The following is a 23254-nucleotide window of genomic DNA, read 5'->3' on the forward strand; positions in this document are numbered from 1 at the left end:
CTATGGCCCACCAGTTTGTGGCTCCGTTGTTTCTTTACCGACTGTCCGAATCCAATGCGAACCTGCATGAGCCCGGCTGCTTTGATAGTGGCCCTGGCCCTGTCTGCTGGCTTTACAAAACATTAAAAATATCAGTTTGTAGATCTAGCTCATTCTCTCTCTCTCTTTTTTTAGATTTTACTTATCAGTTTGAGAGGGGGGGGGGAGGGGACATCAACTCCCGTATGTGACTTGCCCAGGCAAGCCCGGAGTTTTAAACCAGCGACCTCAGCATTCTAGGTGGACGCTTTATCCACCACAGGTCAGGCTAGCTCATTCTTTTCAACAAATGGATTTAAGCCTTCCATACTATGGGGGTAACCGGTTTCCTATTTAATCCACATTCTTCCGAGTATATCTCTAAGGCAAACAATATGGCAAAAAATACCTTAGCACACACTTTTTGTGCATATGTGTATATATTTCTCTAGAATTAGTGCCTGGAAGTGGAATTGCTGGAGCGGTCTGTACATTAAACATGTTAATAGATAATTGCCCTCCTCTTGCCAGTGCTGATTGAGGGAGGGTATACGACAGGTTTTCATTACTTTGGACCAGGCTGGGGATTAACAGTCTTTTAACCTTTTTGCCAGTCTGATCGGGGAAAAGGAACCCTCAATATTCAGATGAGGAAACTGAGGCTCAAATTTTAGGGATTCCTCCACATAACCGCTAAGTGGTTGAGTCGCCATTCAACATCATCCCAAGTGTCCGACTTCGGAGAAGATGCTCCAAAGTTGGACAGTCTTCTACGCCCAACATCCTAGGGTACTTCCGGGCTTTGTGATACTGGCAGGTTGGTCTGCTTTCTCTAGGTCTCAGACCCCTTGGAAGGAGCCACTCTCCAGCCCTTTTCAGCTGCCGACAGCACGTCCTCGGGGCTAAACAGTACGCTCTCTACTGCAGACCCCTCTCTGAAATGGCGACCAGATCGATCGCGAGGCCACGCCCCTCTCCTGGGAGGCGGGCCTGAGTTCAGGCCAGAGAGGTAGATGCCCGAGCCAAGTGTAAAGTCAGCTGCCAGGAGGGCTCGCGCAGAAGCAGAGAGCCAGTGGCGCCGCAGGTCGGGAGGAGGAGCACCGAGCGGAGAGCTTGCTTGCCTGGGCTGCCCGAGAGTTTCTTCATCGCGGGTGCTGGGGCCGCCATTTTAGATGGCGGGAGTAAGACGAGAACGAGCGTGAGACGGGAAGGGTTTTCTGTTACTTTTTTGGGGCCCCAAAGAGGGCCAGCTGGCTGGACTTTGGGGCGTGTGCCCTGGGGCGCGGAGCGCTAGTGCGACGATGCGGGCGCTGCCCGGGGCCCCGTCCCCTGGGTTAGGGACGCACCGAATGTGACCACCTCCCGCTCCCTCACCCGGCGCGGGGAGGAGGAGCGGGCCAGACGCTGCCACCGGACGACGGGACACGGAGGCGGCCCAGCTTCTTCAGGTAGGCGGAAGGGCCGAGGCCCGGGGGAACTGGGCGGCGGGGCTGAGGGGCCGGTTTCCTGGCGACTGGGACTGGGCGGCGCTGACTGTGTGGCCCCGTTTGGTGGGTGGAGGGCCCGAGCCAGGCCGCTGTCACCCCGGGTGGCGTTGGCGGCCGGGGGCCCGGGGCCCGGTGTCATGGCCGGCGAGCCGAGTTCTCACATCTCCACTCTAATTTCCTTGTGTTTCGGGGAAAGGTGCCAGCGCCACCCCTGTACCCACCCGGTGCACATTCCTCATATTTTGGCAATGGGAAAAGCCTCCCAGAGTTGCCCCGTATTGTGCTGTCACTCAGATGGGCTAATTCCTTTTCTTTCTTGTCTTGGAGTGGGGGACTTGGGCTTGCATCTTCTCTTAAGGTACGTCACTCAAATGACATCCTTTTTAGGGAAGACGAGAGAAATCCGGGAAAAGAGGAGGATATGGGTCACTGCCGCACCACAAAGGCAAGGCATTGGGATTTCGCCTTGGGTTTCAGGACTCTGGATTACTAATGAAAGGTTTGGGATGCGTATTCTGAGATTGGTCTCGGGATGCTTTGGCATGAAGATCCAGAACTGTCTTTTCGTAGGGAGTGAGAGCCGCCAGGACGGTTCAGTTCTGCAGCTGCAGAGGTTCTGCAGCGCTAGGCGATACCCTGAAGAGAGGAGTTGGGACATCAGAAGAGACGAGAGGCAGCTGTGTTCATTCATTGTTTTCTGTCCAGAGCTCTGGGTGTGACCTTTGGTATTCATTCTCTAGTGGGAAGAGTGATAGGATCTTCTATGTCTCCTTGAGACGTGACCGGGTTCTAGAGGATCACATAATCGATGGAGGGATGAATTCAGCGCACGTTCACTGGGAATTTCTGCTTGCCTTGTCCTTTGTGGGCTGAGGGGAGGGAGTCTGCGCTCGCCCCTATGGCGTGAAAACAATGCGCTCTGATAGGGGTGGATTTACCAAGTGTTCTGGGGTTTGGAATGACGAGTTTTTCCATGGGGGAGTTGAGGAAGCTTTTCCACTGAAGGGGACATTTGCGCCTAGTTTTGGACTGATGAGTAAGTTCTCACCAGGTGAGGAGGAGAGGAGAGCATTCAAAAGTGAGGGAACAGCTGGTACAAAGGCATAGAGACATGCCGGGTTGGAATGAGTTTGGGGAGCAGCAAGTAGTCTGGGGTTTTGGAAGTGGTGAGAGATGAGGTTTTAAAGGAAAAGTTGTCTAGACTGTGAGGGATCTTTGTTGAAGATAGTGAAATAGTTTATTTAATTTGGATTATTTTATTTTTTATTTTTAACATTTTTACTTATTGATTTTTAGAGAGAGGAAGGAAGAGAGAGAGAAACATCGGTTTTGCTCCACTCATTCATGCATTTATTGGTTGATTCTTGTATGTGCTCAGACTGGGAATGGAACCTGCAACCTGGACATTTTGGGAGGATGCTCTAATCAACTGGGCCACCTAGCCACGGCCACTTCGGATTATTTTAAACGTGTTGCTTATTATTTTTTCCTGCTGGTAACTAATTTTCCCCTTTCTCTTGATGTTGAAGTGTTGATAATAATTGAAAAGATTTACTTTGTTAAACCCAGTTAAGGACATTTTTGAATAAATGCTTTACAATGGATAAACTGAGCTTATATTCCTTGGGTTTCTTGGAGAAGATTCTTTGTTATAGTTGCTCACAAAAATATTGACTTTACAAATGTATTACATTTTATTGTGTATTTTAAATTGATTTATTGGTTTTAGAGAGAGAAACATCAGTTTGTTGCTCCATCCTTTCACACACTCATTGGTTGATTCTTGTGTGTGCCTTAACTGGAAATCATTGCAACCTTAGCGTATTGGGACCATGCTGCAACCAACTGAGCTACTCTGCCTGGGCATCATACATTTTAAATGGCTGTTGGCAATAAACACATACTCCCTAGTCTTATGGAAATTGGCAGATTATATAAAACATCTGAAAAAGTGCAGAATGCAAGTGGGTATTTTTATTTTAGTAAATGTTTTATGCAGTAAACTGTTACTTTGGATTGATTCCATGGATTCCAAGGATTCCAATTCTGTTATAAAGTCTTTAGTTTTATTAATATGCTTCCCCCAAATATCTGTATTGTGATTAATGCTGTGCCAAAGTGATGATTGTTATCATTAACAGACTTCAGCTAACAGTTCTAAATCTTTCTTGGATTGTGATGCTTATAATGCCACTGAAGAGCATTAAGATTCTTTTGATGGTTATGGAAAACTAGACTAGACTTTGAGTGTTGAGCACACAATGGAATACGTATACAGATGATGTATTATAAAATTATACACCTGAAACTTATATAGTATAATTAACCAATGCTACTCCCATAAATTGAATTTTAAAAAAATCATTTGGCTTGTTTTCATTCTTATCACTTCAAGGACTAAGCTGTTTAATTTGCAACAGAAACATTTGACCCAGTTGAACATTGGATACTTGGGAAAGTAAACCTGTTACTGTTTCTGTTGTAAAAGCTTATCTTTTATGTTGGTGGTGTTTATGATTATAAGAGTAGTGGAATTGCTTAGTCTTGTTAAATTCTTATCAATAGTTGAAAAAAAAGTTATGTCTTCAAAGTAGAAGGCTTGAGTAAAATATATTAAAACATTTTATGGGATTTGGTTTAGCAGAAAAAAACAGTGAGAAACAGATTAAGCTAGTCATATATTGATGAAAAGTACTTCAAAGATGAAATGGCTAATCGTTAAGCATCAAGTGTTGTATTATTGCTACTCTGAAACCATTTGTTTTTAGTTTAAAACATGCCCTTTGTGAAATCCGCAGTAGGTGGTCTGCTCTGAAGATTAAACAACCTCTTGGAGTTAAATTTGACTTTTCCAGAAGCACTAGATTACTTATTGAATGGAAAATATAATTAATAACTTCAAGTTACTTTTTCAAGTAGTCTGTTAGTAGATGTTTGATTTATTACATTTTAATTTCAGATAAAACTTTGTTGGTAACCTACTGTCTAAAAATAGAATAATGTTACATGAGGGAGTGCTTTTGTTTGCATGTTAGGAACATAATAGGCCATACATAATAATCCTGGTTTTGGGAGGAGCTTGTTAGCCAAACAGCATGCCTTAATGTTGACTTGCAGGAGAGAATTTTAAATATTGCCTTGGAAAGGCAGTGGACTAATATGACAGTAGGGGGGTTATGAAACCACAGAATCGTCCTTTGACTTGAGAAGGATTTTTGTTTTTTAAATTGTGCAGATCATGGAAGTCTTATTTATTCAAATCAAGGAACACTGGGCTCTTTTAGGATTAATTTGTAGGATTTAGGTTGTCTTATTTGTGTGTATATAGTGGTTATATATGTGTATGGATGGATACGAATTCATATTTAACATACTAGATTTAGAAAGTAATACTAGTTATTTGTGTTAAATTCAATTAGTATTTTAGGTATAGGGTTAAACTACTTTGCCTATAATTTTCATGATAGTAATGGCTAGATATTTTATTCATGCCTTAAAGTTGTAAATAAAAATTCCTTAATTATGTATTAAAGGTTTCATTTTAAATTTTATAGTGGTTGAGTCACCTGTTGTTCCTTCGTTTCTCCCTGAATACTTGTGTAGTGCTCAGTGATTTTAGTAGTTAACTTCAGATGTTAGCCTTTCTTCTATAATTACTCCTAGGATCTCAATTTAACCAAGGAAAATGTCAAGTGGGTGTTGTTTCTTTGTTACTGGTTTTGGCCCAGGCTATCTGAAGTCTCTTTGGCAAATCACTCACAAAGTGTATTAATTGCTTCACATTCCAATCAGTGTACATAGTTTTTCTTGAGGAACACTTGACACATAGTTTTATTTTTAGACTAAATTCCAAAGGGACTTTGCTGGGTGGGGATTAACAATCCTAAAACCAGTTTAGAATTTAAAAATTTTTGTGATTCAGAGACTGTTTATAATTTTGGTTAGTGAATTTGGGAAGCAGCAGGCAATGGCAATCAATGGCAATCGACACAGTATGTCTGATTGTTTCTGAGGACCTTGTGGACTATACCGGTATCATTTTCTCTTTCTGCTTGTTGGATTTCATTTACTGGCATTTAGTAGCAAGAGTAAGTACATATTTACTGTTTCGATGAAGATTTTTTTTTCCTTATTCTTTTAATCTGATATGGAAAGCTAAAGTTTTCTGATTTCTCTGAAGTTACTTAACACTAGGCGTCACATTTGGACAAAGCTTTTCTCTGTGCATGTACATTTCTGATGGAAGAGTCAGAGTAGTTAATGTTTATGCCAGTGTGTTTTTAAAATTGAGTTTTCATTCCTAAAATGGGTATTTTGTAGGTATCCTTTTCAGACTCAAATAGCCTTTTTTTAAAAAAACACTTTTATTGATTGGTTGATTTGAGATAGAAACACCAATTTGTTGTTATTTATTCATTCATTGGTTGATTCTTGTATGTAGCTTTGAGCAGTGGCAGTATTGTAGCCAGTGAGGTTTATCTGAGGCACAATTGTTTCTAATTGAAAACTTTTCCCTGTGTGTACCCTGACTGGGGGATTGTACCTGCCAGATATGGTGTGTCTGGCGTATTGGGGACGCTGGCCAACTGAGATACCTGGCCAGGGCTCAGCCTCAGATAGCTTTTAACATCTCTCCTTTACTTAGGCTTGGGATAAATGAAGTCCACTTTCCTTGGAAGAACATGACTCTTACTCTCTTTGGCAAGTCTCATTAGGAAGCTCAGAGTTTCTGGGAGAGGCATTTCTCTGAGTCCAGATAGATCATTCAAAAAGGCGCTCCCATTTGATTTAACAAACTTTATTTACAGTAGGAAAAACTGCAGAGTTAAAATGTTAGACAATAATAAAATGATTACGTAAACTGTGCTATAGACACTTGATGGTTGCCAGGGGCTAGAGGTAGTTGGGAACAGGTGATGACTGTGATAGGATTTTCTTTTGGGGTGATGCAAGTATTTTAAAATTGTGGAGATGGATGCACAACTCTGAATATAGTAAAAACCATTGAATTATACAGTTTAAATGTATGATTTGTATGATATATGGATTATATCTTAAGCTGTTAAAAATTTTTTAAGCCTCCATGTAGAAAGAAAATACATGTAGATGTTCACAATGGTTAAACAGTAAACATAAGGAAAAATGTTCCTCTTTATACTTTCCATATTCTCTGAATATATTGCTTTTTTTGTGTGTGACAGAGAGAGACAGCGAGAGGGATAGGAACAGACAGGAAGGGAGAGAGGTGAGAAGCATCAATTCTTCATTGCAGCACCTTAGTTGTATATTGATGGGGGTGGGGTGGGGAGAGGGCTATAGCAGATTGACCCCTTGTTCAAGCCAGCAACGTTGGGCTCAAGTGAGCCTTGCTTGAACCAGATGAGCCCCACTCAAGCCTGCAATATTGAGGTTTTGAACCTGGGTCCTCCGCATCCCAGTCCAATGCTCTATCCACTGTGCCACCACCTGGTCAGTCTATATTGCTTTTATAATAGAAAAATACATTTAATAAAGTTAAATCCATTCAGTTCATGGTATGGACCCTTATATCACTCCAAACATTCATTCATTTTCAGATTAAATTAACCATATTTTTGAGCTTCTTTCAACTACTTTCTACTTCGGATTAGTTCAGGCTTTTATTACTATAGTATTTGCCTTGACTGTTATTTTTTATTTTAATTTTAAATTTTTTATTGACTTTAGTGTGAGAGGAAGGGGGAGAGAGAGAGACAGGAACGTTGATCTGCTCCTGTATGTACCCTCACAAAGGACTAAACCTGCAACTTCTGAGCTTCAGGACAGTGTTCCAACCAGCCAAGCCATTTGACCAGGGCAGCTGTTAGAACCTCTGAACTGAACTGTACTCCTTTTTCTTATTCCTTCCCATGCTAGTATATTATCCACATTATTGTCAGATTCACTTTATTTATTTATTTTAGCAAGAGCTGAAGGGGGAGAGAGAGAAGAACATAAAGTTGTTGCTTTGTGTGCCCTGACCAGGGATTGAATTGGCAACCTCTGTGCTTCGGGATGGTGCTCTAACCGAGTTGTCCGCCAGAGCCAGATTCACTTTCTTTTTTTCCCTTTTTTTCTTTCTTCTTTTTTTCCTTTTCTTCCTTCCTTCCTTCCTTTCAGTGAGAGGAGGGGAGGCAGAGACAGATTCTAGCATGTGCCCTGACTAGGATCCACCTGGCAAGCCCACTAGGGGGCAATGTTCTGCCCATCTGGGGCATGCTCCATTGCTTAACAACTGAGCTCTTCTTTGCGCCTGAGACAGAGACCATGGAGCCATCCTCAGCACCCAGGGTCAACTTGCTCCAATTGAGCCTTGACTATGGGAGAGGGGGAGGGGTGGAGAAACAGTTGTACCCTTCTGTGTGCCCTAACTGGGAATTGAACCTGGGACATCCACTTTCCAGACCAATGTGCTACCATGAGCCTAATGGCCAGGGCCCAGATTCACTTTCTTAATGTGCAGATTTTTTTTTTTTTTTTTTAAATGAGAGGCAGGATGACAGAGACTCCTGCATGTACCCCAGTGACCAGGATCCACCCAGCAAGCGCCCAGCCTGGCAATGCTGTGCCCATCTGGGACCCACTGCTCCGTTGCTCAGCAACTGAGCTATTTTAGTGCCTGAGGCGAGGCCATGGAGACATCCTCATTGCTCGGGGCCAACTTTGCTTGAACCATTTGAGCCATGGTTGCAGGACAGGGAGAGAGGAGAAGGAGGGAGGGGTGTGTGCCTTGGCTGGGAATCCAACATAGGACTTTCACACACCGGGCCAACACTCTACCTCTTAGCCAACCAGCCAGGGCTACATTCTCTCATGAATTTGCCTATTCCAAGTACTTCATATAAGGGGAATAACAGTTTGTAATTTTGTGTCCGGCTTATTTCACTTAGTGTGTTTTCAAGGGTTATTCATGTTGTACCATGTGTCAGAATTTCATTCTTTTTTATGACTAAATATTCCTCTGTGTGTGTGTAATATTTTGTTACCCATTTATCTGTTAATGGACTCATGTTTCTACCTTTTGGCTGTTGTGAATAATGCTGCTGTGAACATTGGTTTACAAGTCTCTGTTTTTAGTTTCTACTTTCCTTTGAGATTATGCCTAGGAGTGGAATTGCCAGATCATATGGTAGTTCTTTTTAACCTTTTGAGGAACTTCTAAACTGCTTTCACAGCAACTGTATGTTTTATTATACATTCCCACCAGCATCACATGAAGGTTTCAGTTGCTCCATATCCTTGCCAACACTTGTTATTTTCACTTTTCTGATAGTAACCACCCTAATAGGTATGAAGTGGCCTTAGGCTCTTTTACCCCTGCTGATAAGCTCTATTAGGTAAAGTAGTGGCTTAGAAGTTGGCTATAATTGCATCTGATAGACTTTTTTTCTCCCTTGTAAATATATTTGTATATAATATTCTTCAAAGAGATAAATTAATTACAAAGTGACTCATCATTTTTGAAAAGAATCAAGTTTTTGATAAGCTGGTGCATGTAGTTATTGTAACCACCTTTTTTTTTTCTGAAGCTGGAAACGGGGAGAGACAGTCAGACAGACTCCCGCATGCACCTGACTGGGATCCACCTGGCACACCCACCAGGGGCGATGCTCTGCCCCTCTGGGGCGTTGCTCTGTTGCGACCAGAGCCACTCTAGCGCCTGGGGCAGAGGCCAAGGAGCCATCCCCAGCGCCCGGGCCATCTTTGCTCCAATGGAGCATCGGCTACGGGAGGGGAAGAGAGAGACAGAGAGGAAGGAGAGGGGGAGGGGTAGAGAAGCAGATGGGCGCTTCTCCTGTGTGCCCTGGCCGGGAATCGAACCTGGGACCTCTGCACGCCAGGCTGACGCTTTACCACTGAGCCAGCCAGCCAGGGCCTGTAACCACCTTTCTTTATACCTTCACCGCTTTTAACCTAAAATATATTCAGTCAACTGGTGAAAGATGATTTCAATTAATGTTGGGTGATGAGACATATTTTAAAAGTAGGGTACTCAAATATGTATAAGAAGATCCCATTTTTATAAAGAAAAATATTTGAGTACATATGCATAGAAAAGACTATATACATATGTCCACAAATGTTGGCAAGAGCCATCTATAGGTTATTTATTTAATTTATTTAATTTTTAGATTTTTTTTAATACTTTATTTATTGATTTTACAGAGACAGGAGAGAAAGGGGAGCATGGAATGGGAAGTATCAACTCATAGTTGCTTCATGTTAGTTGTTCATTGCTTGCTTGTTGTATGTGCCTTGACCAGGGGAGCCCAGGGTTTCGAACCAGCAACCCTGGCATTCCAGGCCAAAGGTTTATCCACTGCGCCACCACAGGCCAGGCTAATTTTTAGATTTTATTTATTGATTATTTTGAGAAGGAGGGAGGAAAGAGAGAAAAGACGGAGAGGAACAGGAAACATCAACTCGTAGTAGTTGCTTCTCCTGTGTGCCTTGACTGGGCAAGCCTGGGGCTTCAAACCAGCAATCTCAGCATTCCAGGTCGATGCTTTATCCACTCTGCCATCACAGGTTGTTTATTTTTGTATTTATTTTATTTTATTTTTAGCAAGAGAGAGAGAGGGACAGATAGGGACAGAAAAGAAGGGAGAGATGAGAAACATTCTTCATTGTGGCACCTTAGTTGTTCATTGATTGCTTTCTTATATGTGCCTTGACTGGATGCGGGGGTGTCCGGCCGAGCCACTGACCTCTTGCTCAAGCCAGTGACATTGGGCTCAAGCCAGGGACCTTGGGCTGTATGTATGCCAGAGACCTTTGGGCTCAATCCAGTAACCATGGAGTTTTGAACCTGTGTCCTCCACATCCCAGTTTGATGCTGTATCTACGGCTCTACCATCTGGTCAGGCAATTTTTGTATTTTTCCAATTTCTCCTCCCCATGAACATGTTTTATAATCAGTTAGTGTATCTTTTTGAAGATTATTAAGTTGGGAAATAAAAATGACTAAAAAACCTTTATACATATATATGATACCTGTATGGATTATAAAAGCATGGAGAAAATCACCAAAGAATATTAGGTTGTTGATATAGGTTACTTGGGGGATTTGACAGGAAAAGAAAGGGAAGAATAAAGCAAAGCAAGTGTTAATAAAAAAGACCACTAATCTATATATCATTTAGATGCTATTGAAAAAAATAAAAGACAAAAATTTTAGAGGTAACTGAGGAAGAAGACAGGTTGCTATTTATAAATGAGTGTTTTTGTTAAGTCATTAAATTTGAAAATTTAAAATAAAAAGAGAAAAAGTTGTATAAAAGGTGGCTCTTCATCATTAGATTTGTTTCTTTCTAGACTTTTATTCCCTGTAAAATGGTGACTGATTTGAGATGAAAAGCAAAACTTGGGTTAAAGATTTCAAACAAAGTGACTTAAAATGAAAATGGTGGAAAATTAATTTGTGGCAAGAGTTAAAAATGAAATTTGCTACAGACATCTTTCACTGTGGAACTGTTGCTTTAACATACTTGTTTTGAACTAGCTAATTTTTAACATTTTAATATTGATTACCTTTTGAAACAGAATTTTTTCTAAATTTGTGCAGCCCTGCTTGTTCATTTTTAGAAGGGTAGAGTGTCACATTTCTTCATGTGCGTCTATGCTGGCAAGTCATCTGATGAAGTTACCAGTTTGTGGTCAGAAGTTGAGAAAGAGACATGAGGAAACTCAAAATATTGACACACACACACCACCTTGCAGTGCATTAGAGTGCCCTTTTGGACTGGTTGGGAAATTCTAGCCTAAACCTTCTCCTAACTAGACATAATGGTTTCTAGCTTAGGTGAGATCACATTTGATATTTAAGTGTTTGAGCATGTCTGCTTAGCAGAAATTTTTCATAAGTGAGGGTGATTTTTAACCTCCAGTGTTATGTGACCAATTGAATTAAAAAGAAAAAAATGAACAAAGCACTTATTTCCTAAAGGAAATTGGGGTAATCTTGAAAAATTGATTATCCAGACTCTCAGATGGACCAAGGCTGAACTGAAGTAAGGCATGAGCTTAAAGGAGAAATAAATAGTGAAGTTGCATGATAAACACATTCAAATATAGTATTCAACCATGGTTTTGCTCTGCCTCAAAAAAAATTTTTTTTTAATTATAATTTTATTTTTTTAATGGGGTGACATCAATAAATCAGGATACATATATTCAAAGATAACATGTCCAGGTTATCTTGTCGTTCAATTATGTTGCATACCCATCAGCCAAAGTCAGATTGTCCTCTGTCACCTTCTATCTAGTTTTCTTTGTGCCCCTCCCCCTCCCCCTGTAACCACCACACTCTTATCAATCAATGTCTCTTAGTTTCACTTTTATGTCCCACCTACGTATGGAATAATGCAGTTCCTGTTTTTTTCTGATTTACTTATTTCACTTCGTATAATGTTATCAAGATCCAACCATTTTGCTGTAAATGATCCAATGTCATCATTTCTTATGGCTGAGTAGTATTCCATAGTGTATATGTGCCACATCTTCTTTATCCAGTCATCTATTGATGGGCTTTTTGGTTGTTTCCATGTCCTGGCCACTGTGAACAATGCTGCAATGAACATGGGGCTGCATGTGTCTTTGCGTATCAATGTTTCTGAGATTTTGGGGTATATACCCAGTAGAGGGATTGCTGGGTCATAAGGTAGTTCTATTTTCAGTTTTTTGAGGAACCACCATAATTTCTTCCATAATGGTTGTACTACTTTACATTCCCACCAACAGTGTATGAGGGTTCCTTTTTCTCCGCAGCCTCTCCAACATTTGCTGTTACCTGTCTTGTTAATAATAGCTAATCTAACAGGTGTGAGGTGGTATCTCATTGCAGTTTTGATTTGCATTTCTCTAATAACTAAAGAAGATGAGCATCTTTTCATATATCTGTTGGCCATTTGTATTTTTTCCTGGGAGAAGTGTCTGTTCATGTCCTCTTCCCATTTTTTTATTGGATTGTTTGTTTGTTTGTTGTTGAGTTTTATGAGTTCTTTGTATATTTTGGATATTAGGCCCTTATCTGAGCTGTTGTTTGAAAATATCATTTCCCATTTAGTTTCTGCCTCAAAATTTTAACAGAGAATAGGGCAGGCAGTTTTAGCCACCATTCCTCATACTGAATATATGTTCTTGGAGATTTTGATTGAAGCTGAAGGAAATTAATCTATTCTTTCATTATCTTCAATTCTCACAAGCCTTACAGTTTGACCATCTTTTGTGATTCTTTTGTTTTACTTTTTTTTTTTTTTTTAATTTTAGAGAGGGGAAAGAGACAGAGAGAGATGGGGGTTGGGGAGTGGAGCAGGAAGCATCAACCCATATGTGTTTTGACCAGGCAAGCCAGGAGTTTTGAAACAGCGACCTCAGCATTCCAGGTCGATGCTTTATTTACTGCGCCACCACAGATCAAGCCTTAGAGCAGCAGTTCTCAACCTGTGGGTCGCGACCCTGGCGGGGGTCAAACGACCAAAACACAGGGGTCACCTAAAGCCATCGGAAAATACATATTTCCGATGGCTTTAGCTGCTGAGAAGCCGTGCTACCATCTGCAGCAGCGCTATTCAGCTTGAACGCACTCCGTTATGGACGTGCGTTCCAAACTGAATGCCTGCGGTCATGCGCAGATGTGATTGCATCATCCGTCCGGGGCCTAAGGGGCCGGGGAAGGGGGGGGCGGGGGGGGGGGACGCTCCACAGTTTATAGCAGCGCATTACGTGTGTCCGGCACTTGCTGACGTCATCAGTGGGCGGGTGCAGCAAGCGCTGGAGGACGGAGCCTAGGAGGCGGAGAGGCAAGAGGTAGAGAGCCAAGAGAGCCTGCGAGACAGCCTGCTGGTTAATAATGTAAAAACAGTACACACACCATATACACAATACTGTGTAAGTTAAGGTGCTTTGTGTGTAATCATTACACAGTACACAAAGCAGCTTACACTTACACAAAGCACCATACATTTACACAGTGTGAACTACATTCTACATTGGTCTTATACTATAAGAGACCACTATAAGATGTAGTTCACACTGTTCCCCAATGTATAATTTTCTCCCATATCTCCCACTATTTTTCCATATTCTGAATGAGGAAACTGCTGAAATCAGTGGTTTCCAGCATTGAATCCTCCTCCTATTGATTTCATTGGGAGTGCGGCAGATTTTGTGGAAGAGAGCTCCCAAGAATCTCGGGTTACCACACAATCCGCCGCAGCCTCCTTTTGATTTCAATAAGAGGCAGAGAAATGACAGTTTCTGACACATTTCTTCCTCTCCTATTCAAGTCAATGGGATGCCGCAGCAGATTCCTCTCAAATATAGAGCATGTTGCTTCATTTTTTTCCACGCTAGAACATTTCCTAGAGCAGGAAAATTCCAAAGGTGGAATCCGCCACCCCCAATAGACTGAAAGAGGCCTCACACTGAGGAATCTGCTGTGCGGATTCTGCAGTGTAAAAGATCTGCCTCCTGTAGAAGTCTATTGGGGGTGGTGGATTCCACCTTTGGAATTTTTCTGCTCTAGGAAAAGTTCTAGCGTGGAAAAAAATGAAGCAACATGCTCTATATTTGAGCGGAATCTGCTGCGGCATCCCATTGACTTGAATAGGAGAGGAAGAAATGTGTCGGAACTGCATTTCTGCCGTACAGAGGATCTCTCTTCTGCGGAATCCACGGGTCTCCTATTAAAGTAAATGAGATGTGGATTCCACCGCAGAAACCGCTGCTTTATAGTGTGAAAGAGCCCTGAAAGATACCATGCTGTGCAGAAACTGCAGTGTATCCTATGACGTAGTTCACACTGTTCTATATAGAAAACTTGCCACAAATCTGGAAAAAACAGATCCATTAGTTAAGCAGCTATTTACAGAATGGTAGCCCCAATACACTAGGTAAGGAGGTCCATTAGTAATAAATATTTCTCAATATATAATTAAATATTGTTTTTGTGATTAACCACTATGTTTAAATTATGTTTGATTTGTAGCAATGAGAATACATAATGCATATCAGGTATTTACATTCCGAATCATAACTGTAGCAAAATTACAGTTATGAAGTAGCCACCAAAATTATTTTTTGGTTTGGGGTCACCGCAACATGAGGAACTGTATTGCGGGGTCACAGCATTAGAAAGGTTGAGAACACTGCCTTAGAGAAACATTTTTTTTTTTTTTTGGTATTTTTCTGAAGCTGGAAACGGGGAGAGACAGTCTGACAGACTCCCGCATGCGCCCGACCGGGATCCACCCGGCACGCCCACCAGGGCAACGCTCTGCCCACCAGGGGGTGATGCTCTGCCCCTCCGGGGCGTCGCTCTGCCGAGTCCAGAGCCACTCTAGCGCCTGGGGCAGTGGCCAAGGAGCCATCCCCAGCGCCCGGGCCATCTTTGCTCCAATGGAGCCTCGGCTGTGGGAGGGGAAGAGAGAGACAGAGAGGAAGGGAGGGGTGGAGAAGCAAATGGGCGCCTCTCCTATGTGCCCTGGCCGGGAATCGAACCCGGGTCCCCCGCACGCCAGGCCGACGCTCTACCGCTGAGCCAACCGGCCGGGGCAAGATTATATTTTTGATACACCCTCTATCCAGGGGTAGTCAAACTTTTTATATAAACTGCCCACTTTTTTTTTTTTTTAATTTTTTTTTAAATTTTTTTTTTTGTATTTTTCTGAAGTTGGAAACAGGGAGGCAGTCAGACTCCCGCATACGCCCGACCGGGATCCACCTGGCATGCCCACCAGGGGGTGATGCTCTGCTGCAACCAGAGCCACTCTAGCATCTGAGGCAGAGGCCACAGAGCTATCCTCAGCCCCCGGGGCCAACTTTGCTCCAATGGAGCCTTGGCTGCAGGAGGGGAAGGAGAGGGGGAGGGGTGGAGAAGCAGATGGGCGCTTCTCCTGTGTGCCCTGGCCAGGAATCAAACCCGGGACTCCTGCACGCCAGGCCGACGCTCTACCACTGAGCCAACTGGCCAGGACTAAACCGCCCACTTTTGCAGTGCTGGTCAACCGAGTCCCTACCGCCTACTAGTGGGCGTTCTAGCTTTCATGGTGGGCCTTAGCAGAGCAACCGAATGGCGCCACTATTGGCCCACCGTGAAAGCTGGACTGCCCACTAGTGGGCGGCAGGGACTAGGCTGACCAGCACTGCAAAAGTGGGCGGTTTTTATAAAAGGTTTGACTACCCCTGCATCATTTAATGGTTAAGAAGAAAGGTCAAGTTAGAAAAAGCATTGGAATGCTAGGATAATAAATTTAAACTAAATCATTTATTATTTAGAAGGAAACATCTCAAGTATGAAGAAAAATTTAAATTTATGATACGTAAGACATAATGTATATGCTTTTTTACTCCATACAGGACTGATACATTGCTTAAACTATTTAAAAGTACTGCAATGGTAACATCACATAATTATAATAGAACTACAATGTAATGAGGATCTGAATTTTTTACTTGATTTGCTTTTCTTAAATTTTCACTAAACCTTTTGCACTTCACATTTTCTTTTTGTTGTTTTTTTTTTTTTGTAACAGAGACAGAGAGAGTCAGAGAGAGAGACCGACAGGAAGGGAGAGAGATGAGAAGCATCAACTCTTCGTTACGGCACCTTAGTTGTTCATTGATTGCTTTCCCATATGTGCCTTGACCAGGGGGCAGGGGGTGCAGCAGACTGAGCCTTGCTTAAACCAATTGAGCCTGTGCTCAAGCGACCTCGGGGTTTCGAACCTGGGTCCTCTGTGTCCCAGTTGGATACTCGATCCACCACACCACTGCCTGGTCAGGCCACATTTTCTTTTTTTTCTTTTTTTACCGAGACAGAGATTCAGAGAGAGGGAAAGACAGGGACAGACAGACAGGACAGGAGAGAGATGAGAAGCATCAATCATTAGTTTTTCGTTGCGACACCTTAGTTGTTCATTGATTGCTTTCTCATCTGTGCCTTGACTGTGGGGCTACAGCAGAGCGAGTAACCCCTTTCTCGAGCCAGTGACCTTGGGTCCAAGCTAGTGAGCTTTGCTCAAACCAGATGAGCCCTCACTCAAGCTGGAGACCTCAGAGTCTCGAACCTGGGTCCTCCACATCCCAGTCCGACGCTCTATTCACTGCGCCACTGCCTGGTCAGACTACATTTTCAAAAAAAGAAGTAGGAATAGCCCTAGCGGGATAGCTCAGTTGGTTAGAGCGGTGGTCCCCAACCTTTTTTGGGCCACGGACCAGTTTAATGTCAGAAAATATTTTCACGGACCGGCCTTTAGAGTGGGATGGATAAATGTATCACGTGACCGAGACAAGCGTCAAAAGTGAGTCTTAGACGGATATAACAGAGGGAATCTGGTCATTTTTTTAAAATAAAACATCGTTCAGACTTAAATAAAATGGAAATAATGTAAGTTATTTATTCTTTCTGGCCCGGGGGTGGGGGACCACTGGGTTAGAGCATCACCCCAAAGCACAGAGATTGCTGGTTCACTCCCTGGTCAGGGCACATATAGGAACAGATGTTCCCGTCTCTCCTGCTTTCTTCCTTCCTCTCTCTAAAAATCAATAAAAAATAAACAAACAAAAAAGTAGAAATAGTATCTGCTTTACCCTGTTTAATTTTAACAGTCCTGGTGAAGTGAACTGAATAAACTGTGAAGTTCTGTAAAATTGTAAGTTCTTTTGACTGATGTAAGTTTTCTGGGATTAATCTTTTTTTTTTATTTTTATTTACAGAGACAGAGAGGGATAGATAGGAACAGACAGAGGGGAACGGAGAGAGATGAGAAGCATCAATCATCAGTTTTTCGTTGTTCATTGATTGCTTTCTCATATGTGCTTTGACTGTGGGCCTTCAGCAGACCGAGTAACCCCTTGCTCAAGCCAGCGACCTTGGGTCCAAGCTGGTGAGCTTTGCTCAAACCAGATGAGCCCGCGCTCAAGCTGTTGATCTTGGGGTCTTGAACCTGGGTCCTCCGCATCCCAGTCCAACACCCTATCCACTGTGCCACCGCCTGGTCAGGCTGGGATTAATTTTAACCACACAGAATGCATTGCTATATTCTCAAACTAGGTTTTAGGTAGATTGAATCTCTTAAAACCTCATTTAAACACCCAAGTGCTGGCTATCTGTAAGGCTGGTGGCTGTGGCTGTGCAAGTTCTCATTGGATTCAGGCAGATGGTAAAGGAACACTGGAGCCAGAAAATGATGGGCCATTCCGTTTATTAGTCTCGTAATGGTGGAAGAGCAGGTAGGCAGAGCAAACCTTCTTCCTCCCTCTCTCTCTCTCTCTCTCTCTCTCTCTCTCTCTCTTTCTCTCTCTATCTTTCTCTCTTTCTCTCTCTCTACTCCCCAGCCAAAAATGGGGGGGGGCCGGGAGACCCCTTCTCTGGCAAACAATAGCAAACCATGGCCCCTTCTAAGCAGGCAGGCAATCCACAATTTGTAATCTGTTTCCCTGAAGGCAAGTACCCACAGCCTTCCATAGACTATGCACACATGGCACTGCCCTGTGCTCATGCACCAATTAGAGTACAAGTGAGCAAACCTAACACATTTGTAACACACTTGTTTGCCCAATGCTACCTTAGATATTTTTTGCTCTACCTTTGTTTTTTTCTACCACTTAAAGTGAAATATGAGGTACTATTTGAAGAAACACTAAAAAGTGGTTGTTTTCAGATATCTAATTATAAATACTGATTTTTAGGTATTTTTGAGGAAAATTTAACATGCCTGTGTATGAAATGTTTACTTTGTTTGGTGTGTATGTGTGTTTCCCTACTCAGAAAGGGTCAAGGGTAGGAATAATTTGGCTGCCTGACCTGGCTGAGGTAGGGAGAGGGTGAAACAGTCAGCCTTAATCCTAAATTTGCCACTGTTTCTTGACTTTTAGGCAGAAGTTTTAGGACTTCTTGGTTCTTGTGCATTGAACTCCTGAAAAGCTTTGTGGATTAATTAGAATTGCTATAATTGTTTTTTGTTCTATTTTTTTTTTTTTTTTACAGATTTTATTCATTTTAGAGAGAAGAGCGAGAGAAGAAGAAGGGGGAGGAGCAGGAAGCATCAACTCCTGTATGTACTTGGACCAGGTAAGCCCAGGGTTTCAAACCGGCAACCTCAGCATTCCAGGTCAATGCTTTATCAACTGCACCACCACAGGCCAGGCTATCTTGTTTGTTTTATTTTTACCAAAAGATGGGATCATCTTTTAGGAGAGGATCTGAAAGATTCTGCTAAAGACAGTGAGAAATGTTGAGTGAGTGCTCGTCTATATCTCCAGAAGTTGGTAGAGTAACATTTCCAGTCATTTAGGCCTCGGATTAGACTTTAAAGTGAGATATGGACCTTAAAGCATAGGACTCAAATCACTTAAAATTATACCTTAAATACTGCTAGTTAAATATACGTAATCATAGTCTTAGCAGATTTGACTTGCCTGAGGCTACTTAATAGTATTTTATATATGTGCTGATCCCTAGTAATATTGTACCTTAAACATAGTCCTGCTTTCAAAACATTTTTTATAGCATTTGGTAAATTCAAGCAAAAACAAGACCTTCCCAAAGTTTTTGAAAAGTTTATTTTGTTTTCTAACTTACATTTTATTAATCTCGCACTAGTAATTTGTTTTTAGAAATACTTTTGAATGCAGTAATTCACGGAAATTCTTACTAGAGCTGGGCAACAGTGTGAGATGTTTTAAATGAGTGTGTTGAGTTTAAAATACTCATATCACAACTCAGTGTTCTCCTGTATTACGAACATCAGGATGAATTACACAAGTGTTCTTTGTAAGATCACTTTGAATAGCTTATTAGGAATTGTACAAGGAAATAGCTTGATTTGTTTTAAAAGTCTAACGAGTCTGTTTTCACAAACATAGTGTGGCTCCTATATTTACTATTCTCTTACTTTGTTCCATCTATAACATGTCTGCATACCTGAGTGTTCTTAAGTGCTATAACCGGTTTCTCAGCCACATGGTGCCTTGTGTAGATTGGGGCATGCAGATTGTGGGAACAGTTCTCAGAACTCTTGCCGACTCTGGAAAGAAAGTACAGTTTTTTGCCTTAGCCAACAGAATGTTTGTGAATTTTCTGTTGATGCCTAGGTGTTGAGTAGTTGGTACCAGTCATTTGATATGTTGCCCGAGGACTGAAGTGCAATATTATGGGGAGAACTTGTACCTAGCCTTACCAATGTTTAGACTTAAAAAGATAATTTGAGCCTGATCTGTGGTAGCACAGTGGATAAATGCTGAGGTCACTGGTTCAAAACCCTGGGCTTGCCTGGCCAAGGCACATAAGGGAATTGATGCTTCTTGCTCCTCCCCCCTTCTCTCTCTCTCTCTCTCTCTCTGTTCCTCCCATTTCCTCTCTCTAAAAATGAATAAATAAAATATAAAAAAAAAGGTTTTATTTCTTGAAAGTAAGGAGATAAAAATCACTGACCTGCTTCTATTCTTTTTCTTCAGATGTTTCTGCTGGGCATATAGTAGAAAACTCATTGGCTATCCTGGTGCATGTTGTTCATATGGAAACCCTCAGGAATGTATTCCTGGTCTAAAAACGTGATTTACTGTAAAAGTTGAGTGTTTCTTAACATTCATTCATCTATTTATTTTTCAAATATTTCTATATTTTTGAATTATTCAAGAAGGGGTTTGAGAAATTTATGTTGCACCACAGAAATTAGCTAATTTTTTTTGTGACACCTTAGTTGTTCATTGATTGCTTTCTTATATGTGCCTTGACCGTGGGGCTTCAGCAGACTGAGTAACCCCACGCTGAGGCTGGTGACCTCAGGGACTCAAACCTGGGTCCTCCACATCCCAGTCCGATGCTTTATCCACTGCGCCACCGCCTGGTCAGGCAGAAATCAGCTAATTTTATAAAACTTCTTGACATTCAACAGTCCCTGGTTTTAATTTATTGAGATACTGGCTTCATTCTTTTACTAAAATGGAGAATTATTTTTAGGACCACAACATTATGGCCTATGGTGTTTGGCCCATAACAAATACAGAGGAAGTAAAATGATTTGCAAACATGATGTGAAAATGTAGTAATTCGCTCACTTTTTAGCTCTTTCTGAGATTTCTGGAAATTGTTGGAAACAGTAACAATTTTAAGTTTGTTTTACTGAATTACTTCTGTTTATTGTTTATTCCTTAATTTTACTGTTTTACTCTTTAATTATTAATTTTACTCCTTAATTATTTACTCTTTACTCCTTAAGTTTACTGAATGTCTGATTGGTTTCATGGTGGACAACCTATGTACATGAAGAATATTTTAAATAAACACCCAAAAATCTATAACTAGCATAATGCTTAAAGCATTCTTGTTTTGGGACATATACCCGAAATATTTGGGAATTACTGTATTTCCTTTAAACTGAACTATTCCCTCCCAACTGCCCAATGTGAAATTCTTCTTTCTACACATTCTTTTGCATTCTACATGATCTTAGGCATGTTTAAAAACACATTTCTACATTTTTTTTTGTAGGGGCACTTTGGTTTAAAACCACTTTTTATTTTCAGCAGTATATATTTAGTACAAATTGGATATGTGTGTGGGTGGAAAATGTTTATAGTTTAGTGTGACAGAGCAGGTGAACAGGAGTGGTGCTTAGTTTTACTTAAAAAATAAAACTATGAAGGGAAATGCCAAACAATACTAACAAATCAAATTTAACTTTGGAAATAACTCCAGCATAGTAGAATTCCATAATGGCTTCAGTTGAGTATCATCAGCTGGTTTTTGTCTGTGATCTGTATGATGAGTTGTTATCTGATGTTTAGCTGTCAACAATTGTATTGTGCCGATTCTACAGTTGTAGAATTTCACAATTATTAGTATTCTAATTCTAGAGTGGAGTTCCTCAGCATAGTGTGATTCCTAAATGACTGCACTGGAAGATTTCTGTTGGAGGTCAGCACTCATTAGACCCAGATGACAGTGTTTGTTATTCAGGAAACTTCTCAAGAACCAGCACTAATAAAGGCAAAGGTTATAAGGGTGAAATGAACTTAAGCTTCTTGGAATGTACTGTCTAGTGCAGTGATGGGCAATCTTTTGAACTTAGTGTGTCAAAATTCACCAAAAAACCGAGCATAACTCGGGTGGTATGTCACTTCGAGAAAAAAACCATAATTTCGCAATATTTATAGTTTAAGTAACAAAAATGTATAATTGTAATATATACCTGTATTTAATAAACCAAAAACTAATTATTTAACTTACCTGCTTAATGACTTCTTTGTTCATCTGTCAGTCGGTTTCTTTTGTTGGTCTTGATATTATTTAACTTGTGTGGGGTTCCGTGAACTAAGATAAGTGAGGGGGAGGGGGAATTCTTTAACCTGCCTATTAGTGACTATTTTGTTGCTGAATTTCATTGGCTAAATTTTCAGTTGAAGGTTGGTATTTTGTACACTTCAAGCCCAAGCAAGTGCTACTAACTTCATCTGTCAATCTGTTTCTTTTGTTGGTTTTGATAGTATTTAACGCTGAGAAAAAGGTCTCACAAAAGTACGTAGAGGGAAAAATTGTGAGTAAAGCCATTGCTATATTTTTCAGGGTGCTAAAAGTGTCTGGTAATCGGTTCCAGGCACTCCAAATTTCCTGTTCGTAGTGGCACTCCTCTTGATTCTCCAAGTGGCACCTTTCCAGATTCTCAAGCTTTGACCTCAAGTCGACAAACACCTGAGCCCAGATGCTGTCTTGAAATTCTGCAAGTTGCATCTTATGTAAATTAAGGTGGCTGCTGCTATTTCTAATGGCTGGAAATGGCACCCATAGCACAGACTCTCGTCTCTCCCCACCTCCCCCTCACTTACCTCAGTAATGATGGTCAATTAGAAATCCACGACACCCCAGAACAGTAGATTGGATGATGGTTGCTGTGGTTATGTGGTTGCTGGTCGATCACAGGGCCCCCAGAGATGCATTCCCCCGTGGCATTCTGCTACTCCCTGCTCCGCCTGCTGGAAGTGAGGTCAACGATCCCCTAATGGCCTAACCAGAAGTCCCAGATCTAGACGCTCTGTGCCGGAGTTCAGTTGTTTTGGCCTACAGACCTCCGGCACAGAGTGTCTACACTACAGCAAATGTTTTATCCTCGGCTACTGCACCTGGCCGTGCAGGATCCGAGGATGAAACATCCTTCTTGGCTTGCAGCCCCATACTTCTGTGTCATCGAAAATGGCTATGCGTGTCAGTGCTGACACGTGTGTCATAGGTTCACCATCACGGGTCTAGTGGGATGGGAGACAGTAATCACTGTGTTAGGTAGGTATCTAATACAATTTCAAAGTAATAAATGGTGTAAAGTATTATGAAAACCATAGAGTTGAGTAAAGAGTAGGGGCAGTATATACTTGAATAGGGTACACAAGGAGATCCCTTCGAGGAGTGATATTTGAGTGGAAACATGATTGATAAGAAGTGAGCTAGCAGCAAGAGAGTATGACAGAAATAAAGCGAGCAAGAGAGAGGGGGTAGAAGATAAGGTGGAAAATGAAGATAAAGGCCTGGTCATTGTGTAAAATCTTGTAGGTCATAGTTAAAGAATTTCAGTTTTATTTTGAGTGTGATGGATAACTGATGGAGGATTTAAGTAGAGGACTAATGAGATCAGATTTGTGTTTTAAGATGACTCTAGAGCAGGGGTCCCCAAACTTTTTACACAGGGGGCCAGTTCACTGTCTCTCAGACTGTTGGAGGGCCGGACTATAAAAAA

General features: G+C 41.6%; 2 protein-coding genes and 1 pseudogene across 4 annotated transcripts in view; 2 read left to right on the forward strand and 1 right to left on the reverse strand.

The window, feature by feature from the left end:
- The first annotated feature begins 1090 nt into the window (after positions 1–1090).
- RAF1 (Raf-1 proto-oncogene, serine/threonine kinase) overlaps positions 1091–23254 on the forward strand; it is a 70455-nt gene continuing 48291 nt past the window's right edge. For 2 of the 3 annotated variants that reach the window (XM_066351040.1, XM_066351042.1), the window contains exon 1: positions 1091–1466. The gene's annotated coding sequence lies outside the window, so the exon portion shown is untranslated. Of the gene's footprint in view, positions 1467–18513; positions 18598–23254 lie in introns of all 3 variants that reach the window. The other variant, XM_066351041.1, reaches the window with a different exon arrangement.
- On the forward strand, positions 5945–6023 carry LOC136382642 (U4 spliceosomal RNA; annotated as a pseudogene).
- TSEN2 (tRNA splicing endonuclease subunit 2) overlaps positions 11989–23254 on the reverse strand; it is a 217187-nt gene continuing 205921 nt past the window's right edge. The window contains exon 14 of the transcript XR_010747200.1: positions 11989–12078. The gene's annotated coding sequence lies outside the window, so the exon portion shown is untranslated. The remainder of the gene's footprint in view (positions 12079–23254) is intronic.

This window comes from Saccopteryx leptura, chromosome 10, assembly GCF_036850995.1.
Source record: "Saccopteryx leptura isolate mSacLep1 chromosome 10, mSacLep1_pri_phased_curated, whole genome shotgun sequence".
NCBI lineage: Eukaryota > Metazoa > Chordata > Mammalia > Chiroptera > Emballonuridae > Saccopteryx > Saccopteryx leptura.